Below are 24,732 nucleotides of genomic sequence, written 5' to 3' on the forward strand. Positions count from 1 at the left end.
GTCTATGCAGATCATTTCTTGGGGAGGGTTTGGATACAACCCTCCTCTCAGAAACCCAGGAAAGCCTAAAGCACCTAATCATGAGACTCAAGGAAGAAAGAGAGAAATTTGGTCTCTTTCTGAATATCAAAAAAACCAAACGCATGACAACTGCAAAGAATGGAAACATCAAAATAATAATTGATGGAGAGGAGGTGGAATGCGTGGAAGAATTCACCTTTTTAGGATCACTGGTCAATCAAAATGGCCAATGCAGCCAAGAAATTAAATGCCAAATCATGATGGGTCTCACAGCGATGATGAGTATGAATCAAATTTGGAAAAGCAAGGATGTCAGCTTGACGACTAAGTGTAGACTAGTCTGCACTATCATGTTCCCCATAACTACATATGGCTGTCAAAGTTGGATGATAAAAAAGTTGGTTAGGAGGAAAATTGATTCGTTTGAACTATGGTGTTGGAGGAGGCTCTTGTGCATCCCTTGGACTGCAAAGATAACAAATAAAGAAGTGTTGAAGCGCATAAAACTGGTCATCTCACTAGAAGGAACAATAACAAAACATAGACTTAGTTACTTTGGTCAAGTCATCATTGGAGAAAGACGTTATGCTTGGAACAGTCAGTGGCAAAAGACAATGAGGACGCCAAAGAATGTGCTGGTTGGATGTAATCAAAGCAGACACAGCCCAAAATATAAAGGAACTGAAAGAAGCTGCACAAGATTGGAAATCATGAGAGAGCTGGCTTATGGAATCGCCAAGGGTCAGATACAACTGAATGGATAATTCAATTCTATTCAAATACTCCAAATAAACTAGTGTTCACTAGATAATAAAAACTTCATCAAACTTGATTGCTAAAAACACATACACACATACACACTCTTTGTCCATCAAGTCTATTATAGGTTATAGCTCTCCATGGAAAAAGTTATTTCTCATCATCCCAAGAAGTTAACCAAGGATCTTCTCTTTGTCAGGTAAAAGAAGACAATTCTGCCTCATTTTGCCAGTCAAGCCACCTTGATGCTGGAATATTTACAGACAGTAGTATCCCATATTGCTTGAATAGCATCATCTGTGATAGATGATATGATATTGACTCCAATTTATATGATGTGGAATGGTCTATACATACCTCGCCTTTTCTTCATCCTGTTCTACGCTAGTCTGCATTCCATCACACACACACATCCCATGCCCCAACATGCATGCTTGAAAAACATATGAGTTAATCCAGGATGGTCAGCAAAAACCATAAACTAATGGAGGTTTTGTGACTGTCACACATTTTCAGAGAGTCATGCTATGCACCTAGAAGTGCATCTTATTCAAAAATAGATCCATGCTTTGTATCTCTTTACATTTTCAGATAGACCTGTGAGATACAGTAGCAGATATTTAGTTGCCTTCAATTGTTTCAGGCCACCATGGCTTCATCTCATGGAAAAAAAGAAATTTGTGCCTTCAAGTCAGTCTTGACTCCTGGCAACTGCCTGGACAAATCTCTGCATTTTTCTCAGCAACATTTTCAGAAGGAGCAAGTCTAAAATCCAATTCTTCCTAAGAACCTTTGGCCTGGATGTTGCTATAACTTGGGCACAGAATTTTTCTTCATTTTAATTATTAATGTAAGATATTTGCTGCTTTGGAAACCATAACAGGAAAAGCAAATTATACTTTATTTTAATAGCAGAATATGATAAACTTATGTGTATTGATAAAGTAATCAATATGCTATTCTTAAGAAAATTGAGAGTTGCAGCACTTGCTTTTCTATGAATGTAAGTTTGCAAAAATCTCAGAAAGCAAGCCAGGAAGTCCTACACATAATGTGAGACAAGCCCAATAGAAGTCAAGCAAAGCAGTTTGGAAAAAAAACAAGAAGGAATTTTACTGAGAAAAATGCATAAACATTTGGAAAGAAAAGTTGAAGTCTCACATGACTTGCAGATTACGTAACTCCTTCATCAAAATGAACAAATACACACCAGGACTGTTGTTTTTTAGATCAATACTGCAACCTATGCATGTTTAAGTGTGGTTCCAATCTAAAATTCAAGCATTTATTTATTTAAATATATTTCTTGGTTTGAAATACTTGCATTGGGCATTCCTACAAAAAGGCTTGTAAATTCCTGCACACACACACACAAACTTTGACAGGACATCCATCCACTTAAAAATGTTCCGGGTGGATGGAATATCAACTTTCTGTGGGTTGGGTATAAATCAAAGAATCTTTTGGTGAGGGATGGAATTTACCTTTCAAGTTGTGGTGGTAAAGAAAGCTGCTTTTTGTGTTTTGTGTTTTTTTTAAAGGGTAACTTTATTTAAAACAATATTTTTTTAAAAAAGATATTGCTACCGGTTCATGCAACAGCTTGTCTGTCTTCAGTCATCTGATACTGTTCATTTTTAAAATTGGGACTGAGTTCCTCTGACATTCCCACGAGGCAGTCTGTCCCAAATTAGAATGGAACGCCATTGAACAACTTCTTTAAAGGTACAGATCATACCATTTGCAAATCTTTCAAAGCCCCACGCAGGTGACTCAAGTCCTTGAGGTCATTTTCATTCCCACTGAAAATGTTTGGGTCAGACATTTCCAGGTAAATGACTATACACTTAATGACTGTACACTTAATAAAGCTGATAAGCAGATTAGTCTACCCTTGGCAGCAAATTATCCACATGCCATCTTCTAGAGAAACGAATTGATAACGTTGCTCATGCTGATAAAATCCAAATGTTTTGTTTCCAACATATTATAATTAGGTGTTATCACAGCTGTATTTTTGTGTCAGGAAGTAATTTATTAGGGCTGATTTGGGTGTGGAGAGTTTTACATTCCTCCAGCAGTTGGATAGAATTACTTTTCCAGCCATAAGACAATGCCAGTAAGCCACTGTAATATAAGAATAGCAAATCTGATTGTTTGCTGGTCAGTAACAGTACAATTTGTCTGCCTATATTTAGCTAGAGTAATGGTACAGTATAGAATGCAGTGTTAATATTTATTGTGGGTAAAGACATGCAGAGTTTCTAAGATTGCTGAAAGTGGTTTATTGTGCACACACTCCAGCCCTGGAAATAATCCCCTGGAATGTAATGAACGTGTGTTCAAACCAGCTCCAGTTTACTTTAAAATATCTGTCTTTATTCTAGTATATTTGATTAATACAGGAAAGAAGCAGTATGAATTAAACAGCCTTTATTTCAGTAAAAAAAAAAAAATGGAAACATTTTATAATCTTGGAAATGTCCAGAAATGAAACTGGTTTCCCAGTCTTTCTTTTAAAAAATGCAAACATGTACCTCTTCTGTGAAGACATGCATTGGCATGTAGAATTAAATTATAAAGATAATTCCTATGGTTGTAGATATTTGGAGATGAAACATCAATAATCTTAATTCTTGGAAATTAAAGAGAATGGGCCATGTATCCTGCTTTAAAGGTGTCAATCCTTTTTTTATGGAGAAATAGGAGGACAGACCTTTCTTGAGGATTCTTCAGTCAAAGTATGTTAAAGTAGAAAAAGGCAGCTTAGAATCCTTGAGGTTGTCCAAATAACTATGAGTGCCTGACCAACAGATTTATTTGGCAGGTAAATCTCTTGATTGCTATTACCAATATAGTATTACAGGTTCACTTAACATGCACTTCCCTTCAAATAGAATTTTATAAAAATATTATAGCAATAAAAATTTTGTTATAAAAGAAGAACTCTATTTTCCTTTCCCATTTCACTCCCTTTTTCTCATTCCTCTTTTCTATCCTATTTATGTTCTTACTCTAGATGCATTTCCTGGTTCCAATCTCATAGTTCTAAAGTCTATATTCTGCTCCATTTCTTTTCTTCATGCAATTTAAATTAGATTTTGCTTTAACTTTGCTATAGTTTAACCCCTTTCTATATCTCTAGGTCACTCCACTGATGCTGACCATCCATGGCCTCCTCTAGCCCACTTCTATCTACATGGCTTATTGGATGGTGCTGGAATGGCAGAACCTTTAGAAAGAACAGGGGCAGTAGAGGCACAGGCATTTCTGATACTGCACATCCTTCCTTCTGAAGTGTGTGAAGATGAAAGGTCCCTGTGCAAGCACTGAATCGTGTCTGACCCTTTGGGGGGATGCTGCTTTCACAACGTTTCCTTGGCAGACGATAGTGGGGTGGTTTGCCATTGCCTTCCCCAGTCGTCACCTTCCCCAGCAAGCTGGGTACTCATTTTACCGACCTTGGAAGGATGGAAGGCTGAGTTGACCTGAGCCAGCTACCTGAGATTCCAGCTTCCGCTGGGATCGAACTTGGGTTGTGGGGAGAGTTTCAGTTGCAACACTGCCAGCTATCACTGTGCACCACATGAGGCTCTGCAGTGTAGTCTATGCAAATTATAGTCATGATTTCAAAATTGGCATCTATGCCTATCAATTAGCATGCAGACTTTAATGCAAATCTTGTTTCTTCTTTTGGGCTGAGTTGTTCTTATAGCCAAGTAGATCTTAGCAGTTTTCAGCAATTGAGATGCTGTCTGATTGCTATCTGAATCTGATATAGTATGTGCTTTTTAAAAACAAAAACAAAATTTGCCAAAAGTAACAAAAAGGATGATAATACACATGTCCATTTCATAAATAAAATGTAAGCAGAAGAAGACAGCATAAAATTAAGATAATGAGTCTTAATTCCTCTTTGAATTCTATGATCTTCCATTGCCTTTATATTATTATTTCATTTAGAAATCTATTTTTTTTAGGAACTCAAGATATTATGAGTGGGTCACCCTGCCCATTTCACTCTACCACAACCTTGTAAGTAGATTCAGATGAGAAATATTGACTGTCCCAAGATCACGCAGAAACTTCATAGATGAGGAGATATGAATCTGGATCTCCTCAGCCCTATCTAATTACTGTATCACCCTGGACTGACTATTTCAGTATATTTCTTAGTGCTCTAAATCTAGCTAGAACAGTAAAACATGTCTGTACCAGAAACCTCTTAGCATGACAGCCTCCTGCTGATGAATCCCAGATATCTCTGGTGGTTCACTCTTTTGGCAGGCGGCGTCTCATGCAATATACTTCATCATATCCCAATCTTCTTCATAAGAGTTTCTCAAGAAGACATTTCTTTAAGTCTCCTCACTGAATGTCTGATAGGATCATGTCTCTACCAAAGGTAAAACAAAAATCCCACTGTTTAACTGATTATCCATTTGCTTAAACGCTAGAAGAAGCTAAAAATGTAATCAGTCTGACTGTCTGAGGGAAGATCAAGATCTTTGTGTCAGATAAGCACTGGCAGCATGAAGAAGGTGAGACACTGTATGGAATGTTATCCATCCCCCAGACATATAAAAGGGTTGAGTATATTTTCATCTGGTTCACCTGGCCCTTCAAACACTTCCATGCTCTTTGCTCTATTCTCCCAATTCTATTCTCCTCTGTTCTGCCTGTCCTTTTCCTGAATTATTACATAGTTTTAGTAGTATCAAGATGTCCAAGAATGGAATCCCATATTCCTTTTGTAAACATATGTGCACAAAGTCACATTTGCAAAGTAGCACAAATTGAAGACCTGAACTGAGCAGCAAATTGAAAGTCATAGAAATTAGGTTTTCATGGCTGATATTCATTGGTGAAATGATTTCCAGGTAATGCTGTATGAGTCAATGAGTATGTGCTGACATTTCAGTAGCCACACTGATGCTGCTAGCTTTTTCAGGGCAGATCTGAAACTAAACTGGGAATGGGAAAGGCATTGCTTAATACTCCTTGAAGCTAAAATCCTCCCCAGCTGCAATCTGGACAGTTCTGTCCTTTAAGTCTTGTCACTTGTTGAAAGAGAAGTAAAAATGGCCAAGTGACATTTGCCCAGGATATTTGGAATACAGATGTTTGCAAAAACCTCCTGCATTACAAGACAGAGATGAGGTTGGTGTTTCATCTTTTCCATATGAAAGAGCTTCTCTGCATTTCTTTGTGCCTTCTTTGTCCTTAGGGGACACAACAGTGTACATTGTAAACATAGGCAGCTAGTAACAGGTAAGTGCCTGAGCATAATGGTTTCTGAAATGATTGTGTTGCCAGGGCTAATTTAGAAATTGCAGGATAGATACCAAAGCAGGAAGAAATTAAAGGAGGTACCAGGACTGAAATAAACAAGATCATGTTTATTAAATTGTCCCATTACTGACAGCACCCAGAGTCCTTCCCTAATCTGCTGCAGTGAACCCAAGTCGTGGGGGTGGTCTCTGGAATTCGAGTCCCAGAAGGGTTGCTTTCATTGGGTAAATTTTATAGCCCTTCAACCTCTCTCTTTCCTTCTATCCCCAGAGGTGCTTGGTTTAGGCATCAGCAAGGGAAAGTTACATATTAATGAGGACTAAGTTTCTAGTAGGTAGTGGGTACCTGCTAGACAAAAGAGGGAAATAATTATCTAATTGGGGTTAGAGCAGAAAGATTATTATCTCACAACTTGCAAAAATAATTAGGAAGAGCTGGCTTGTCTAAGCAGTCTCTTTTCCAGGTGTTAATTGAAAAATGTGGGTCAGTCACAGGACAAATGGTGATTTACCCATAATGTTTAAGTGTGTTTTTGGATCCAATCTGATCCAAGACATTTTGCTGCTTTACACATAGAACAAAAATGATGCCTTCACATTCAATGTACCCAAACAGATTGGATAGGTAATTAAATCCTTCTTCAACTCAGGCTATGGAACAAGATGCTCCATTGATCCTGAAGGCAATAGGCTAACTTAAGAGATGCAAGGCAGGCCAAAATCTTGCCAGATCCTCCCAGCCTCATTGTACCTAATGCCAATTCTTTGGATTGCCAAAGGTTCCTATTCTGGAATTCTGATTCCATACATTCCAACATTAACCATAGCTACAGGTCTGTTGGTTGTAGGACAGTGACAAAGAAGGCATTGCTATAAAGCTGGCTAATACAGATGGCATCCATCAACAGCCTTAAGAATAAGTACTTTTTAAAATACGGCTAAGGGGAACACTAATATGTATTCTGTATTTCCATCATGATTCTATAACAGTGCAGAAATATCCTGCAGCTTTAACCTAATGTAATGTTATCCCACCCAAAAGCCATAAGCCAGTGTCTGCTTAGTGTATACTTCAGAATAGAACCATGTCTGAAATATGCAATCTGCCAGTACAAGTAACAGCTTGCAGGAGATGTCTAGGTTTAAGCTCTTTTTACTACTGAATTTATACAGGCGTAAAATCTGAATTTATAAGGGTGTGCCGTAACACCTATTTTTTAACTTTCAAAGAGGAAATCCATGTGAATAATTGGAACAAGCATTTCTTATGCTCACTATAAATGGCCACCAGATGTATTGAAATGTGCGCGCTCTCTCGCTCTTCCTTTCTCTCTCACTCACACACACACTTCTGGGAATTGTGGGATTTGTTTTGATAGCCGTACTTAAAGGCAGAAAGAGACACTTCACTGATCACCAAGCAGAGAGAGGCAAGGTTCAAGGCCAGTGGGCAGATATGCAATTTTGAGAGCATGTTGTATTTCTCACAAAATGATGGCCACGGGGAAGAAGCCTTGAGAGTGGCCAGTCACAAAACACAGTTTACCAGAAGGCAAACTGGTAGGTTGCTATCAGCCAACCTCTCGAGCTGCTCAGGGTTATCTAAGGTGCTGGTCTAGAAACCTGGAGAGTGTGAGTTCTAGTCCTGCCTTAGGCACAAAGCCAGCTGAGTGACCTTGGACCAGTCACTCTCTCTCAGTCCTGGAAGGAGGCAGTGGCAAACCACTTCCAAAAATGCTGCCAAGGAAACTGTAGGGACTTGTCCAGGCAGTTCTCAGCTGTCAAGACTGACTTGAAGGTACTATTTCTGGACAGGTACACATTTCCAAACAAAACACTAGGCAGCCATTCACCATTCTTAATTATCTAAGAATCCTTATGAAACCTAGGTGGGGCCCAGAGGCATTCTTGTAATAAAAAGGGTGACAATTTGCTTTATTTATTTTATTTGATTTGTAACATGCCAGCTTCCATTTAATTACAAGAATGTGAAAAAGTACAATTTATGAGACAGGTGTCTTATTGTCTATCCTGGCAGTTCCATGAAATCCCTAAGGCAATGATGATGATGCAGTCTCAATCCGTATAAAGGAAAACTGCTGTACTAGAAATTCCACTACATGGTCATCTGAACTGCTGTGACTTATGGCTATTGTCTAAAAATTAAATGAACCTCATCAAGGGTTTAATAAGTACTCACTATAGCCACCATCAGCCTGCCAAAGCATTTGCAGGACATGACCCTTTAAGCTTCATGTTTAGCACTGATTTGAAAAGAGTTCTATAAAGCATAAACCCCATTTTTGGCTGTTCATTGAGGAGAAGTATCCAAAGTTCACTAATCCCTCAGATTCATTTCTAATTCAGAATGAAAAGAGTCTCTTTGTTTAATTCTTCCCTTCTTCCCCTGAGATCCTTTTCTTGTTAAGTACAGCAAGTTCATGATGTAATGAGACTCGTTTAGCAGTACTATGGTCTTAAATTCAGAAACTCAAGAACAATGTTGACAAATGTTTCTCAATTTGGAAAAATCTATGAAGGCTGAAGATATGTCTAAGAAGCTTAATCTCTTGAAGGCATAGTTTAAAAAAAGTCTTTATCCCAGAAGAAGAAAATACAGACAGCCTACTTAGCCTACTTAATTTGATGCATTTCCACTGAAATCAGTAACACCTAACTTTGCATAAATAAAGTTTGGGTTGAGGCAGAAATGAGAAAGTTAATAAAAAAAATAGGAGAACAGCTAACCAGATAAAGAAGAGGATAAACCTAATAGTATGGCACTGACTTTAAGATAACTCATTAATGGATTGGCTTAATTATGAATTGAGAGGACTTGATTCCTTAGAAATGGCAGAATCTAAAAAAAAAAGGGGGAAATCCATATTGCAGATTTTTCTGCTGTGCATCCTAAAAAGACACTATCTCAGTCTTCAGGCTGGATTTGTTTATACTTATTTGCTGTGTCCACAAATTAGCTAACCGTAGCTTACATTGGTACATTGTCCAAGCCAGATCACGTGCTTGGTATATAGTTCAATGTGTTATGGACGTCAAAAATTGGGTTGAATGAACAGAGACCATGGAAATCTGATCCTTTGTTTTTTGCAAAATAGAATAAGGTAATTGCTTCATTTTGGTGTCAAAATCCAACCTGACCCAAGTTCCAGAAAGTTCTCTTCAGAAGAGGAATAGGAGAATCCTTGTCAAATATTTTACATCTTTTTTTTTCTTATATGAGTTTCCTGCAAACATATCACATCATAGTTCAACTTTCTCAGACAATTAAAATTTTTCCTTCTCTTCTGAGGAGCATTAGCTCCATTTATATTCCATGTAATATATTTGTAGTGCATTTCTAAGCAAATAATCCACCAAAGTCCTTAGATGTGGCTCCCATCTCCGCATCCTGTTTCCCAGTATCTTCTGCCTGTTGGTACTCTTGCAAAGCTTTCCCTTCATTGTCCATGGAGTATTGGTCCAAATCTGCCCCATATTTAGCAAGACAGCCCTTAGGTTTTGGCATAGAGTTGAATCGAAATCTCTGTTGTTGATAGGTAGAAGTCACACTTTCCAGCTTATCCCAACAAAATGAAAACTTATTCTGTTTCAGAACATCTGTTAAAAAAGAGTATTTTCTTTTCTTCTCATTAAAATCCTAATAGGGATTTCTTTTGAACCCAATTTTAGACCAGATTTCCCTTTATTAATTTTGATGTTCCCCAGAAGAACTACCAGACTTGGAGGAAATTGGCTGAATCACAGGATTTTGGCATCTGAGTACAGTATGCTCATGCATGATCCCAGGAAACCTGCTTTTGATTTAAGAATGTGACAGCAGGACTTGATTTAAGAATGTGACAACTGGAGTGACTCACAAATAGTTTTGACAGATGGCTGGCCCTGTGGGTTTAACCGTCTATCAAAACCTGGTACAGAGACAGCTGATCCACTTCACTGGGCAGCCTTCACAGGGTAATGGAGGTTGCCTGGTAAAGCAGGAGAAGCTTTCCTGCTTCACTGGGCAGCCCCTGTGATAGCAGAGGGGCAAAAGCCACCCCACATCTCCAGCCACCCATCCCATCCCATCCCATCCCATCCCATCAGCTGTTTCTCAAGATAGGTTTAAGCATTCTTTCAGAAGAGTGCTGAAATCATGTTTAAAAGTAGCCCACCTAACAGCAGGAAACTGGGGAGGACAGTTGTTTGGTGCAGTGGGAGACCTCCCTCCCATTTCATCTTGAACTCCTGCCTAATCCCACATCTGCCAGCAATTTGATAGCTATTTTTAAACAGAGGTTTGGCACTCTTCTGAAAGTGGAGTAAATCTATGTTGACAAACAGCTGATGGGTGCCTTGGAATGTATACCCTGAAATGGCAAAAAAGAGCTGGCTTTCTCCGATTTATCTCACAGCCTCCCGATGACTGGTTAGCTGCTATTCAAACTGATTCATATCTCTGAGCTCTGGAGTGGCTTGGAAACCAGGGGTGGTGATAGTGGCAGTGGAGGTGGTGGTATGGCGAAGCTTGATTTGAAAGAACCAGACTCTTCTACTGCCCAAAGCAGAATGTCCTTGGAAGACAATGCCCAGAGACTGGACAGGATCTGTGTGTACGAGCTTTAAGTGCTATGACTATGACACCAACTGTTGTTGTGTGTTGGATTGCACCCATGGCAAAACTGCCTGCTTAAAGGGGAAAATGCTACTTTAATACCAGCTACAGTAAGGATGACTTTAAACTACCTCAGATATAAGTTGGTTATAAGCTTCATGAGAACATGGCAGAGAAAAGAGATTGCCAGGTCATGTTTGTGCTATAGTTAGGTGCAAATGGGGAAAGGCCTCTTGGATAGAATTTTTTTTCCCCATTTTTCTTTGGGGAATATGGAAACGTTGACTTGTTTTGGCCCATGCAATATAATTAAAAGGGAAAGGAGGTGGAATCTTTTATGTAGTGCTGTAAAATCTTAAAGGATATTAAAAGTCTTTCATATCCTTCAAGATTTTACAGCACTACATAAAAACTGGAGTGTGTCCACATACAGGGAGAGATGGGCAAGTAATGGCTGGGTTATTCCATTTACTAAGTATATTATTAAGAAAAGTGGGTGACCTTGCCCTCTCCAGCCAGCTTGGACTTCAACTCCCATCAACTTAAGCCAGCATGATAAGTGGCTAGGGACTGGAGGAATCCACACCCTTGGAGGGCACAGATCGTCTATCCTTTCAGTAATGGGTCAACTGCCTCTTTCTCAGTGCATAAATGGAATTATAAGGGAATACAGCACTGTTGTAACCAGCAACCTGTCCTTAACTCTTGAACTCTCTAATACAGAAAGACATATATTTTACCCTTTATTTTTTCTAAGGAAATTATTCTGCTCAGACAGCTACATAGCTAACTATCTTCCTTGCCTCACCTCCTTTTTTTTTTTTTAAATGGAAGGTGTTTCTAATTAGAAAAACAATAAGTAAATTGTTTTCCAGCTTCAGGCCAATGCACTTCATCTGGGACGTGGACAAAGTCTGTACGTACCTTGGCATAAATTGTAGCAGTCCCTGGAATGTAAACCACAAGTTTACAGTGAAAGAGGCCAGGTGACCAGGCCTATTAAAAATGTACCAGCCAGAAGAAGAGGAAACAGTTAAAAACACACTCTTCCCCAGCCATAAATGTAACATGGGACGAGGAGCTTTTTTCAGTTCTCCAATGAGGAAACTGTATGGGACTTGTCCAGTAGCTCAAGACTTCTCCTCCCAGTTAGACGCACTTAAGCTGGAGACTGACAGAATCTATGTTAAGCAACCATTTTCCAGGATTATACAGTATATGGGAAAGAAGCTTTCCCATGGTTAAATTAATTATCGTTTCCTCCGTTAAATCCATTTTTGGGGGTGTGCACGATACATCAAACCCCAAATGGACTGCACATTTATGGCTAAAATGTGATTGTGGATCAGTGGTTGTTTGTGGACGAGTATCCTGTACACCCAGAATTTATCTCTGTAATGCAGGATGAATAACTTATTTATTTACTGAGTAATAGGAGTACAATGCCAGTGTAGCCCTATCTTCCCCCAAACAAGTTTATGAACACGTGGGAGGGGGAGCAGGAGGCAGTTAAGATAGAGATTCTGGACCTGGGTTGCAGATCTCTGGATAACCACTAGATGTCAACAAAGACAGGTTCCTAAATTCCTTTGCTGCCATCTAATGGTTGCAGAGTTTTTGCAGCCCAGGTCTAAATGCCTTAATCAGTGTTTCTCAAGGTTTGCAACTTTAAGATGTGTGGACTTCAACTCCCAGAATCCCCCAGCCAGCTAATGCTAATGATGGCTAGGGAATTCTGGGTATTGAAGTCTATACATCTTAAAGTTGCAAACCTTGAGAAACATTGGCTTAAATCATATAGTACAGGGCCAATGCCACCATACAATGTTTCTTACCTTGTAGTAACTGCTTGCTCACAAGAACATCTCTTTAAACTTTTTCTTTTTGGATTGATGAACTTTAGCCAGCTGGAATATACTGTGATTTAATATAATGGTTATCCATCTTTTCCTTGGAACGGTTACAGGGCTATTCTGTCTTGTTATTGTTTTCCCCCTCCTTAAAACTATGTTCAGCTTTCAACTGACTTTGCTTCATTTGTTATACTCTTGGGTAGTAGTCTACTACATATGGCACTATTTCTGGAACACTGAATTAAAGTGGTGTTGTATTCCAATACACAGTGTAAGAAAACACAGGGTTTTCCTTTTAAATTATCATGTTGTTGTTCTCTTTTCCCTGTGTATCTTGTAAGACAGAATCTCCCAGGAACTCCAATGCAACACATCTGGAGAGCTTAAAGTCTTGGGGAAGACTGCAGTAGCAAAGCTTTTCCCATTCAGAGGCCCAAGTGATCTGATAAAGTTTTGTGAAACCTAGGTGCATTTCTGAAGCATATGTGGGGAAAGTCCCTTATTCGTTCCAAAAGACGCAAAACAAAACAAGGATAAAACAAAATGCAGTTTCAAAACTTTGGTCGATGTTTATTCCTCCAGCGGCACATCTTTTAAAAACATTCTGTTTTCAGTTAATATAGGGGTGGAGAGGAGAACTGTGAAGCAATTACATGCAAAAGTATACCAGATGCAAACAGAGAAGTGCAACATTGCTTGCCATATTTTTCAAATTAGTTTAATTTCTTCATCAGTAAGAAACAAAGAGGTATGTTGTAGTTCCAGCATCCCCTTAAGGTAAACTTATTGAACCAATGAGGAAAAAATTATAAAAGATGAGGCAAAAGATTGTACTCTCTTGATCTCCAAAAACAGGAGAGAGAGAGAAAAAAGGAACAAATAAAAGAAACAGACACTGAATTAAGAATTGCACCAAGAATCACACCAAGGATGATCTCTAGCAGTAGTGCTAGAAGACAAGAGGAGGGAGGATTCATCACCTTGGCCCACAATTTCTATCATAACCTCTGTCCTCAGTGCCTCAGGCAAACAAATCCTTCCTCAGGTGCTGTGGTTGGCACTGCCACAAAAATTCCCTGTGCGAGTGCTGAACATTTTTATGGCCACCTTAATCAAAACGTCTTGCTCTGGAGGAAGGGCAATTCAGAACAAGGCATTTGGACAAGGTGTCCCTCTAAATCAGTGTTTCTCAACCTTGACAACTTTAAGATGAGCGGACTTCAACTCCCAGAATTCCCCAGCCAGATTCCAGAATTCTGGGAGTTGAAGTCCAGACATCTTAAAGTTGTCAAGGTTGAGAAACATTGCTCTAAATATTAGAACTGCTGTCTAGAGTCCAGCCCAAAGTCACTCTTTGAATGAGAGGGGCAGTGACTATATTTGAAATATAAATAAATAAATAAAATGGCTCTACTCTTTCACTCCGAGGACACCTTATGGTGATTGTGTCTAGAAGTCATGCTTCCTAAAGGCGAACTGAATCAAGCCTTCTTCTATTAAACCATAATTTCTGGGTTCATATGGCACAAGGAATCATTGTTGGAGATTTGAATTCAGAGGCAGCCTTGTTAGAAGATATGCTCCTGAACAATCAGAGTGCTGGAAAAAAAGAGTGTTATAAAGTAGCAGACCATCCCATTGAAAAGGCAATGTTCATAATACCGTTGTCTTGGATGCAGAGTATGGGCTATCAATGAACACTGACATTCATGCATTGAAGTAAAAGCTAGATTTATTAGGAAATACATGAGGATACAAAAGCCTTGTTTTTCTTTAAACTGCATCTTGAAGAAAGGGAATGGGGGGGGGGGAGTTTGCTTTGTCTCCTAAACACAGAGACTAACATTTGGCCAGGTGAGAAAAAGACACAAGAAACAGTGTGTGAATACCCTTCTCCTCATCTAATCCTTGCCATTTGCCCTAGTTATCACAAGGCTCATTGATGTAAAGAGATGATGGAATCTCCAACAACCACACAATCTAGTATTGCATAACTAATTAGGCGAACATGTGATTGGGCAGTTTGTGATTCAGTGTGTTATGTGATCACAGCCAGCAAGTTACCAGGGCAGTTGAACATTCTGGAGGGAGAAAACAGTGAGAGTCTCTGGCAGACTTCACATCTTGGGGTCTTGCTCGCTCAGAACAAAGCCTAATTTCAGGAGTTCCTTGCAGTTCCTTGTCATCAGCATGAGTCTTGATGGTCCCTTGTTCCAACATCTCATCCTTCAAAGTTCTCAGGGCAAAGCATCAGGCTGGGCTATCCAGCAGCCAAAGCAGGAAAACCCTCACAAATCATTGCCCTTCCTAACCTGCCACCTGAGACAAAAGATCTACTCTGACTTGAGGAGGAGTTTCCAGATGGGATTTAAATTTAAGTCTAAACTTTACACATTGAGTTCAGTGGCAATAAGTCCAAATGTCTTAGTCTAGATCTAAACATTGCATTTATATTTCCATTCTGAAGCCAGTTTTTCTTTCATTTATCAGCTTAAAAATAATTACAACTGATGGTATAATAATCATATACAACAACATTTACAAGGAATCTCAATGTGATAACTTTATTGGTAAGTACTTATGAATGTTACTAGGTAAAGGTAAAGGTTCCCATTTAGTCATGTCCGACATTAGGGGGTGGTGCTCATCTCCATTTCATGGTCGAAGAGCCAGTGTTGTCTGAAGACACTTCCGCAGTCATGTGGCCAGCATGACAGTCATGGAACACTGTTACTTTCCCATCAGAGCAGTACCTATTTATCTACTTGCATTTGCATGCTTTTGAATTGCTAGGTTGGCAAGAGCTGGGGCGAGTGCAGGAGCTCACTCTGTCGCACGGCACTCAGGTCTTGAACCGCCAAATTTGCAACCTTCCAGTCGACAAGCCTGGCCACCGAGCCACCACGCCCCCAAGATGGAAGTTACTAAGACTTAGTAAATAAAGTTTACTTTCCATTACACTAGATTTGAAAGCATTTCTCTTTTCTCCAAACAGTCACAGAATAGCTGCTGCTTCAACTAATATATCTAATTCCACCTAGGCATGACCCTTAAAGCTGCATGTTCTCAAATTAAACTTATAGCCTCATTTCTTCCCCCTGCTTACTACTTACCAAGACTGGTTTTGGAATCCTGTACCCAGTTCAACTTCCTCTCCCCAGTTCCATGTGTAAAATAAAATAGGGTTTGCACACCTGTAAACTCATACACTCCAACCCAGGTCTTTGTTAATTCATAGCATGCTGTCAGAGTCATGGATCAAGATCCAGGGCTCTGAAAGACCTTGCTAATCATCAGATATAAGGCACAGCAAAGGATTTGCGAGGCTCTAGATATGGGTGAGTCTGGCTTCTGGCACCCCTCACATTGGTCATATTGGTTGGGTTGCTGGGACTTCTAATTCAGCAATGTCTGAAGGGCTGCAGTGTCAGCCTTGTGAGATAGACCAGACAGGAAGCATGGTCAGATGAGCTAATTCTACTTTATTGTAAGATTACATTAACGGAATCTTTCAATCTTTCAGTATATTTCTCCCCCTCCCCCTGTCCCCTTTACAGCCCAAGAAACTAGGGAGGGTCCCTTCTGAGCTGCTTGCCCTGCCCACATTTCTGCTACAGGCTAAGTTGCCTTTTATCTGACCATTCCCTTGGCTGTGTCTCTTCTCCCTGTCTCCCAAGGTTATTCCCACATACCATTACATGCAGGCCTTCTATCCCTGGTTCAGGGCAACATAACTCAAACTCAAGGCTGATACTACCACAGCACGGGTTCCTCAGCATTCATCTATTGTCAATATAGAGTTAGTCTCTGGAAAGTAAAAGAAACTTTTTCCAGCATCAAGATCTAGTTGGCATGACATGCTCCCCCAGGGGTTACCTGAACTATAAACCAACTACATGAGCTGAATTTGTACACTATGCTAGGGCAAACCTTGTGGCTGACTAGGTTGCAGTTCAGTGTGTCGGACCAACACAACTACAGAACTGCTCATAGCATTACCTGAAATCCATCTCACCCAGGCAGCATTATCTGAGCTACTTCTTATTCTCGCACCCTCCCCAGTAACCTTAATTTCAAACTGGCAGGCATATGCCAGAGGTTCATATGTGCAGTCAGTGAGGTCTTTCCTCACCATTAGAATTGAGTTACACATTAGAGTTACATCACTCTGTCACCTGTGGCTGGCTCTCCCGGGGATCTCTTGCCTTCTGTTTTGATTGGCTGGTGTTGGGGGGCGGTGGATGAGCTGAGATTTACCACGGGTGGAGGCAGAAATGGGTTTTGTGAGGCTATCTAGGGCAGTAGGCTTGCCTCCTTTCAGGCTAAATGAATAACCTCAGTTCCTGTTTCCCAAACTTTTAAGAGTTTTGGCTGATGTTCATAAACTGAGTGAACCTTGGAATGAAGGCTCAGTTCAGAAGGGTTTGGAGTTCTGAGGTAAATATTGTGCTCGGCTCCAGTTGTGACAGAGAGATGATAGAGTGGAACCAGGATACTGAAAGATAAATAACTGCTCTATTTTTTAAACTTGCCAGCCATTCAATCTTTTCCTATCTTTTTCTTCTTTCCTTCCTTCGCCTGGTTTCTAAACTGCATTGGTAGACCAAATATTGCATTGTCTGTGCAACGTGCAACGTTGAGGTCCATCGCATTGAATACTGGCCATCTGTCATGCAGAGTGGCCTGCCAGAGGCTTAATAAACTTCTTGGTCTTGCTGGCTGCCTGGAAGTACAAATGTGCTTATGTATGGGTGTGCGCGTGTGAAACCCCTGGCAGGCGGCCACCATAAATACATGGCTGGTGAGTTATGTTTGGCTTGTTGGATCACAAACTGTCCAAGCCAAAAACAGAGTAAGTTTTTCTTTCTCATTCTCTTGTGAATGTATTTTCTTCATGTTGAGAACTGCCAGCTTTTGCAACTGGAAAAAAGGTACCTGATGCTGCTCATTTGCTTGTGTTCATTTTAACAAGCATTGACCACCTCCATCACTCACACAAATGTTTAGGGCAGAGCTTTTAGGGAGGTGCTCAGCCAAGTGGTAGCTCAAGGGTATCCTTGGTTGAGTTCAAAAAGTCAGCAACATGCCTGGCTACTTCTTGGAAGGGAAAAACCTAGGAAATCTCAGGATGGATAGAGGGAATAAAGAAGGAGAAGGAGAAGGAGAAGGATTGCAATGTCCACTATCCAGACTTTTTTGTCTTTCTTATCAACAGTTGTAAGTCTGTGGTGTTGCGTGGTTGATAAGAAAGACAAAAAAGTCTGGATAGTGGACATTGCAATATATTATTATTATTATTATTAATATTATTATCATTATTATTATTATTATCATCATCATCCTGCGATGATACCTTTAATACTATTAAACAACAACATCTGCCTATCCCAGGTCCTTGGGAAAGACTCGATAGGTGGACAAAAATGCCAAATCAAGGCTAAACATCTGGTTGACTGGGCGACCATCCATCATAATAATAAAAGATCACTTAGGAAAAAGACAATGGCAAACCATTTGGACATATTATGATATATAATTTTATAAGGGATTTTATATATTTATTGTTTTATTGAGTATTTTGTTGTAAACCATCCAGAGTCCCTCTAGTGAAAGGAGATGGGCAGTGACAAATTTGATAAATAAATAAATAAATAAATATCCATGAAATCACCTGGAGTAAAACTCAACCTAAAGGAGTTTTTACTGTACAGAGAAAGAAGTTGAGCAAGGAAGGGAAACTAACATTTTCTCTATACCCTTCTTTCCCCTTTCTGTTCCTTCCAACATTCTCTGCCTTCCCACATTGCATCTGGTATGAGGTAGGTAAGTGAAAGAAGTGGGTCTATTTGGATCCCCCTACTTTTCTGCAAAAATAAATAGTTGTGGTAGACACTCTTCCTTACCTCTATAGCACATGGACACCTTTAAATAGATTTTAAACCTGCAGTTTAAAATTATCCCCTGGCTGGCACCTCAAGGCTAAGAGATCAAAAGAAAGAGCAAGAGAAAGAGGGCACAAAGCTTCAAACAGATATATAAAATGTCCAACAAGGCTCAAGTCAATTCAATCAAGGCTAGAAGCCAACTTATTGCTACTAGCTACAGACTGGTCCACAGAGGATGTCGACAAACAGATATTAGCACATCCTGGCAATCACTTAGTTTAACAAATATTCACAGAGTATTGAATGTAATGCAGACCACAGATTCAGAAGGAATGCTATTCTTGCTTCAAGCTGCTTATAGATATAATTAGAATTCCCAAGTGCTTCAATAATTCATGCCTTAGATTGGTGGATTATTGGATTGCTGGATGTTTCTTTACTAGTATTAATGAATGCAGCAAAAAAGTGTTTCCTTTCCTGTTCTCACATACATAAGGACCAGAGAGAAAAACTGTTTCCCCATAATGAATTTTATAGCTCCTAGAATGGTAAAAATAAAGCCTCCTTTGAGACAAGGTCATGTTCTGATGACCTTCATTGACCCATCCATATAGTTTTCTTGGCAACAAGAGATAAGTGGTTTGCTACTGCCTTCTTGTGAGATTTTTTTGTTTGTTGTATATTGCCTTAGGACTGTAGTATTTGACAAACAATCAGTAGAGACAATCATCCCTAAATCCACCCCAACAATTAGCTTGTGGTGGGATGGTGTCATTCCATATCCTCAAAATATCTCTACTTTCTTGTTCTGCTATGTTGACTAAAATGTACCAGTTTATATTTTAAATTATTAATTGGAGGGTCTTGCTAAAACAGTTGTTGTTTAGAATTCAATCTTCTTAAGTAGATCACTCACATATAAGTATCTGAATAAATAGAAGACTGAATCTTAGCTCCAGGACACATGGAGGTAAATGCATACACTTGAACAATGCAGTATTTTATTGATTACAGCCTTACTCACTGCTCTTGAAGAATATATGTTAGTGCACAGATGACCTGGTGACCATGCTTTATCTGGCTATCCAATACATGTGCATTGAAAAGAAAGGACTATAAGAATGGAAAACTAGAATTTTGAAATTGCTCAACAAGAGTTTCATCTAGAAATACAGGGAGGAATAATCAGATTTTCTGGTCTCAGTCTTTCCCTCCATGGTGGGATACACTGTTTTGTTGTTTATTCGTTTAGTCGCTTCCGACTCTTCATGACTTCATGGACCAGCCCATGCCAGAGCTTCCTGTCGGTCGTCAACACCCCCAGCTCCCCCAGGGACAAGTCCGTCACCTCTAGAATATCATCCATCCATCTTGCCCTTGGTCGGCCCCTCTTCCTTTTGCCTTCCACTCTCCCTAGCATCAGCATCTTCTCCAGGGTGTCTTGTCTTCTCATTATGTGGCCAAAGTATTTCAGTTTTGCCTTTAATATCATTCCCTCAAGTGAACAATCTGGCTTTATTTCCTGGAGTATGGACTGGTTTGATCTTCTTGCAGTCCAAGGCACTCTCAGAATTTTCCTCCAACACCACAGTTCAAAAGCATCGATCTTCCTTCTCTCAGCCTTCCTTATGGTCCAGCTCTCGCAGCCATATGTTACTATGGGGAACACCATTGCTTTAACTATGCGGGCCTTTGTTGTCAGTGTGATGTCTCTGCTCTTAACTATTTTATCGAGATTTGTCATTGCTCTTCTCCCAAGGATTAAGCGTCTTCTGATTTCCTGACTGCAGTCAGGGATACACTGTATTTCTACTAAAATAATAATCCTTATTTTCAGTTAGCATACTGAAATTTTGTGCAAATTAATGTCTTTATTTTAGTAAAACAATTCTCTCTCTCTCTCTTGTGATAGTGGTGTATGCTATTACAGTGTTCTTGTATGCAAAGATTTAACTGCTAACTCTACACTAACTCTGATTGTGCTGACTATCTATTAGAACAAATGAAAATGGATAATAATGTATCTTGATCCCTTTGTACTCTCCCACCACAGTAATCTGTTGAGTTGTATGCAGGCATTGCAATGCACTTCTGAACAATAATATCCTTCAATCAAGCATCCTTTAAAGTATACAGATCTGGATGCTGAAGTACTCATTATGTGCAGGAGCATGTTTCCACGGTCACATTTATCAGTTGAATCTCTCTTTGTCTGTGAATTTGTGTGTGAGTTTCTAAACTGCACAGATATCTAGATCTATCTATCCATCGATCCATCCATCATCTATCATAGTGCAACAAGTTAGATACAGAAATGATACTGATATGAGTGAATTTACTCTACTCTACTAATGACCAACTCTAGATCCAACCCAATGTTGATAATGTTGGGAAAAACCCTGGTAGCTTAAGCATACTTTGTTCTGAAACATTCCCAAATAAATGTTTAAAATAAATAAACATTTCCATAAGGAGAGATTCCACTTCATTCATAAGGGAAAAACATTATTAAAAATGCCATGATGTGTCTATACTGTACCTTCAAAGATCAAAATAGAATAAGTAATTGTATTTCCTGTAACATTCTATGGAAGAGAAAGTTGGACTTTGAAGAAGCAGATAGGAAGAGTAGTGATGCTTTTGAACTTTGGTGTTGGAGAAGACTCCTATGAATATCATGGACAGCCAAGGAAACAAACCAATGAATCATCAAATAAATCAACCCAGAGTTCTCACTTAAGGCACAAATGACCAGGCTCAAATTATCCTATTTCAGATACATGATACAAAGGCTTAGCTCCCTGGAGAATACGTTAATGCTGGGGAAGGTGGAAGAAAAAATAAGACAACCAGCAGCAAGGTGGATGGACTTCGTTACAGTGGGTGCACCGTTGGAAGACATGAAAGACCTGGTTAGAGACAGATCATCATGGAGAAAATATATCTGTATGGTTGCTAAGAGTTGACACTGACTTGATGGCACATAATGTATGATTGTAATTGAGAACATTCCAAATGGGATAGATTGTTGGTTGCCTTTCTCTATTTCAAATCTGTTACTCTATGCAACATGCCCTAGAGAGCACCCTTGTTCTAAATGTGATGCTCCTTGTGGAATTTTTCCAGTCCATACATTTCAATCAGCCATGGAAACATAAAATGTGATGGGTTCATTTGATTCTCACATCACAGTCAATAGAATTTAGTGTCCAGTGGTAATCTGGGTTTAGGCCAAAGGAGTGGCACCTCTCTTGTTGACTTCTTTCTACTTAGGACAGGTGCTTTGCTAGTATTCAATTTAATCTCTTGATTTAGCATAATCCATTACTTTATTAAAAGCCTGCTTTTTTGTCTTGAAGTAAAGCTTCCTAACTTCCTTTCTTTTCATTGTGGAGTTAGAATTACTTATTCATTTTATTAACTCCCCCCCCATTTTTATTTTCTACTAACATGCACATACAAACACATGTGTGCATATATACACACACACACAAACACACACACAATTCCAAGTTTACTTTAATGCAGATGGTATTTGTCCATAGCCAGAACGTACCATAGTTCAATAAGCTATTTCAAAAAGCAGCCCAGTGCAAAAAAAACCAATCAAATGAAAAACTAGTTAGCAATCAAAGCTAGTTAGTTAGTTAGCTAGCTAGTTAGATCAAAGCTAGCTAGTTAGATCAAAACAAAGATTAATCAAGATTTTTTAAAATCCTCAAAGCTTTATAACTGGCTCCCATTCTCTTTTTTAGATTTGGTTTTAACAATTTAATCTAGTTTATACATGTTGGAAAAAAGCAATCAAAAATAGACTTAGTGGGGCTTCAGCATATGTGACCACCTCAAATGCATTAAAAACAGAATATTTGTTGGCTTTTTCTAACCAAACTGTACTGGCCATAAGGGACTTGTGGCAAATTAGGAAAATAAGGATGCGGTTACCAAAACCCAATCAAAACAGGGAAATAATGAGTTCTATTAATAATGAATTCAGTTAATTTTCCTTCTGTTTAGAGAGAGAGAGATAGGCAGGCCCCACAGGCCAATCACAATATATTTTATTAATTAATATTTTTTTCAGAAAAAATGTTACTGTACTTAGGAACATTCAAAGCTCATATGTCAAACGAGTAAGGTTGTATTTAGAAGAAAATGGCAACCAATTCAAACTTTTAAGATAATTTATATAATAAATTATCTGTGGGGCCCAAATTTTTCTATGGGGCCTAACTTTTGGTTCTCTCTCTCTCTCTCTATATATATACACACACACACACACACATGCAAATGTATATAGTATTGTTAAAAAATAAAAACACATACCTTAATTGCAAAAACATGATCAGTTTGACAATGAAGATGTTGAGGTGGTGGACAGCTTCTGCATTTTAGGATCAATAATAAAGGTAACAGTTTTAGGATCAACGATAAAGAAACAAGGAGTCAAGAAATATGTCGCAGACTAGCACTTGATAGAGCAGCCATGAAGGCCTTGGAAAAGATACTCAAATGCCGTGATATGTGTATACGTACAAAGATCAGAATTGTTCAAGCCATAGTATTCCCCGGGACGCTGTATAGAAGTGAAAGTTGGACTTTGAAGAAGACGCTTTTGAACTTTGGTGTTGGAGAAGACTGCTGAGAATACTGTGGACAGCCAAGGAAACAAACCAATTGATCATTGAACAAATCATCCCAGAGTTCCCACTCAAGGCACAAATGACCAGGCTCCCAGTATCCCACTTTGGACACATTATGCACAGATCAAGCTCTCTGGAAAAGGCTGAGAAAGGTGGAAGGAAAGAGAAGAAGAGGATGTCCAGCAGCAAGATGGATGGACTCTGTTACAGGGGAGATGAATGCACTGTTGGAAGACCTCAAGGACCCAGTTAGGGACAAAACATCATGGGGGAAACTATCTATGTGGTTGCTAGGAGTTGACACTGACTTGATGGCACATAATCAAAAAAATATGATCAATATGCTCCTGAGAACATACAATAGCTATTTAGTAGTTCATGCTACTTATTTTGCTGGGGTTTTTTTTTTCTGTTTGGCATTGTTTTACTTTTATGATCCAGCTACTGTACTAGAAGAGCTTTTTATCTTTGGGTGCAGCAAACCAGCAGCCCCAGCTACAATAGTCCCTTATTGCTAGCTGACCATATTTCCTTGAGACAAAAATGGGACATTGGGATGGCAAAAGAGGGCAGGGCTGGGTGACAGGCTGGATTGGCAGGCAGGAACTTCTCCAGTTTTCTCGGGCTGGGAATCTTCAGATTCCTTCGTTTGCGAGAGGCAAGGCTGGGCTGGGGAGTCTAGTGATCGGTTGTCCCAGACAAGCTGTTCCTCCTCTGGCCGTGCTTTTATGTTCTTTTCTTCCCACCATTTCAAGGCAGGAGCCAATTGGCTCGCCCTTTGACCACCACCTATCAGCTGATCCTGTTTTTTTCTTTTTAGGTTTCCTGCCCAGTTGAGCTCTGCAGCTTTTCCCCCACCGTTTCTGCTGAGCTCCCCCTCCTTCCACTCAAAGTCAGACTGCATTCTGACAGGTTTGCGGGAACTTTCAAATTTTTAAGTAAGGTTTTTAAGAAAACAGGACAAAATGGACATTAATATTAAAATGATGGGATGGTCTGGAAATGTTAAAAAAAACGGGACTGTCCCATTCAAAACAGGATGTATGGTCAGCTTACTTATTGCTGAAAGGCACAATATTCAGCCTGTTACATGAAATGTATGTTCATTCCTTGCCATGATCATTAGATCTGCTTTTCGCAGAGCTGTCTTCAGTCTGCCACTTTTTCCTCCAGTTACTATTGTAATTATAATCTTTAATAAAATTACTATATTAAAAAAAAAGAAACCAGAAGACCGTAAGTTCTAGTCCTACCTTAGGCATGAAGCCAACTGGGTGACCTTGGGCCAGTCCCTCTTGCTCAGCCCTAGGAAGGAGGCAATGGCAAACCACTTCTGAAAAACCTTGCCAAGAAAACTGCAAGGATTAGTCCAACACTAACAAAAAGGCACCAAAAAAAAACAACCCAAAACTCACCCACCCATATCAGCTATATTAATGAATGACTGAATTAATTAATTAATTATAATTAAATTAAACCAATTCTAATTTACTTTTTGTTCTAGCCTTGGTCCTGGTCATTAGCCCCCATGAAGCCCCTACCCAAAAAAACTACTCAAACATTAATTGCATCCCTAGGGTATCCCTTTATTTATTTATTTTACAGATCTTGATGGTTCTCGTTTTGATCTTGGTTTGTTACATTAATGAGTAGCAGGAGTGGGAA

The sequence above is a fragment of the Candoia aspera genome, chromosome 2 (assembly GCF_035149785.1).
Source record: "Candoia aspera isolate rCanAsp1 chromosome 2, rCanAsp1.hap2, whole genome shotgun sequence".
Lineage (NCBI taxonomy): Eukaryota > Metazoa > Chordata > Lepidosauria > Squamata > Boidae > Candoia > Candoia aspera.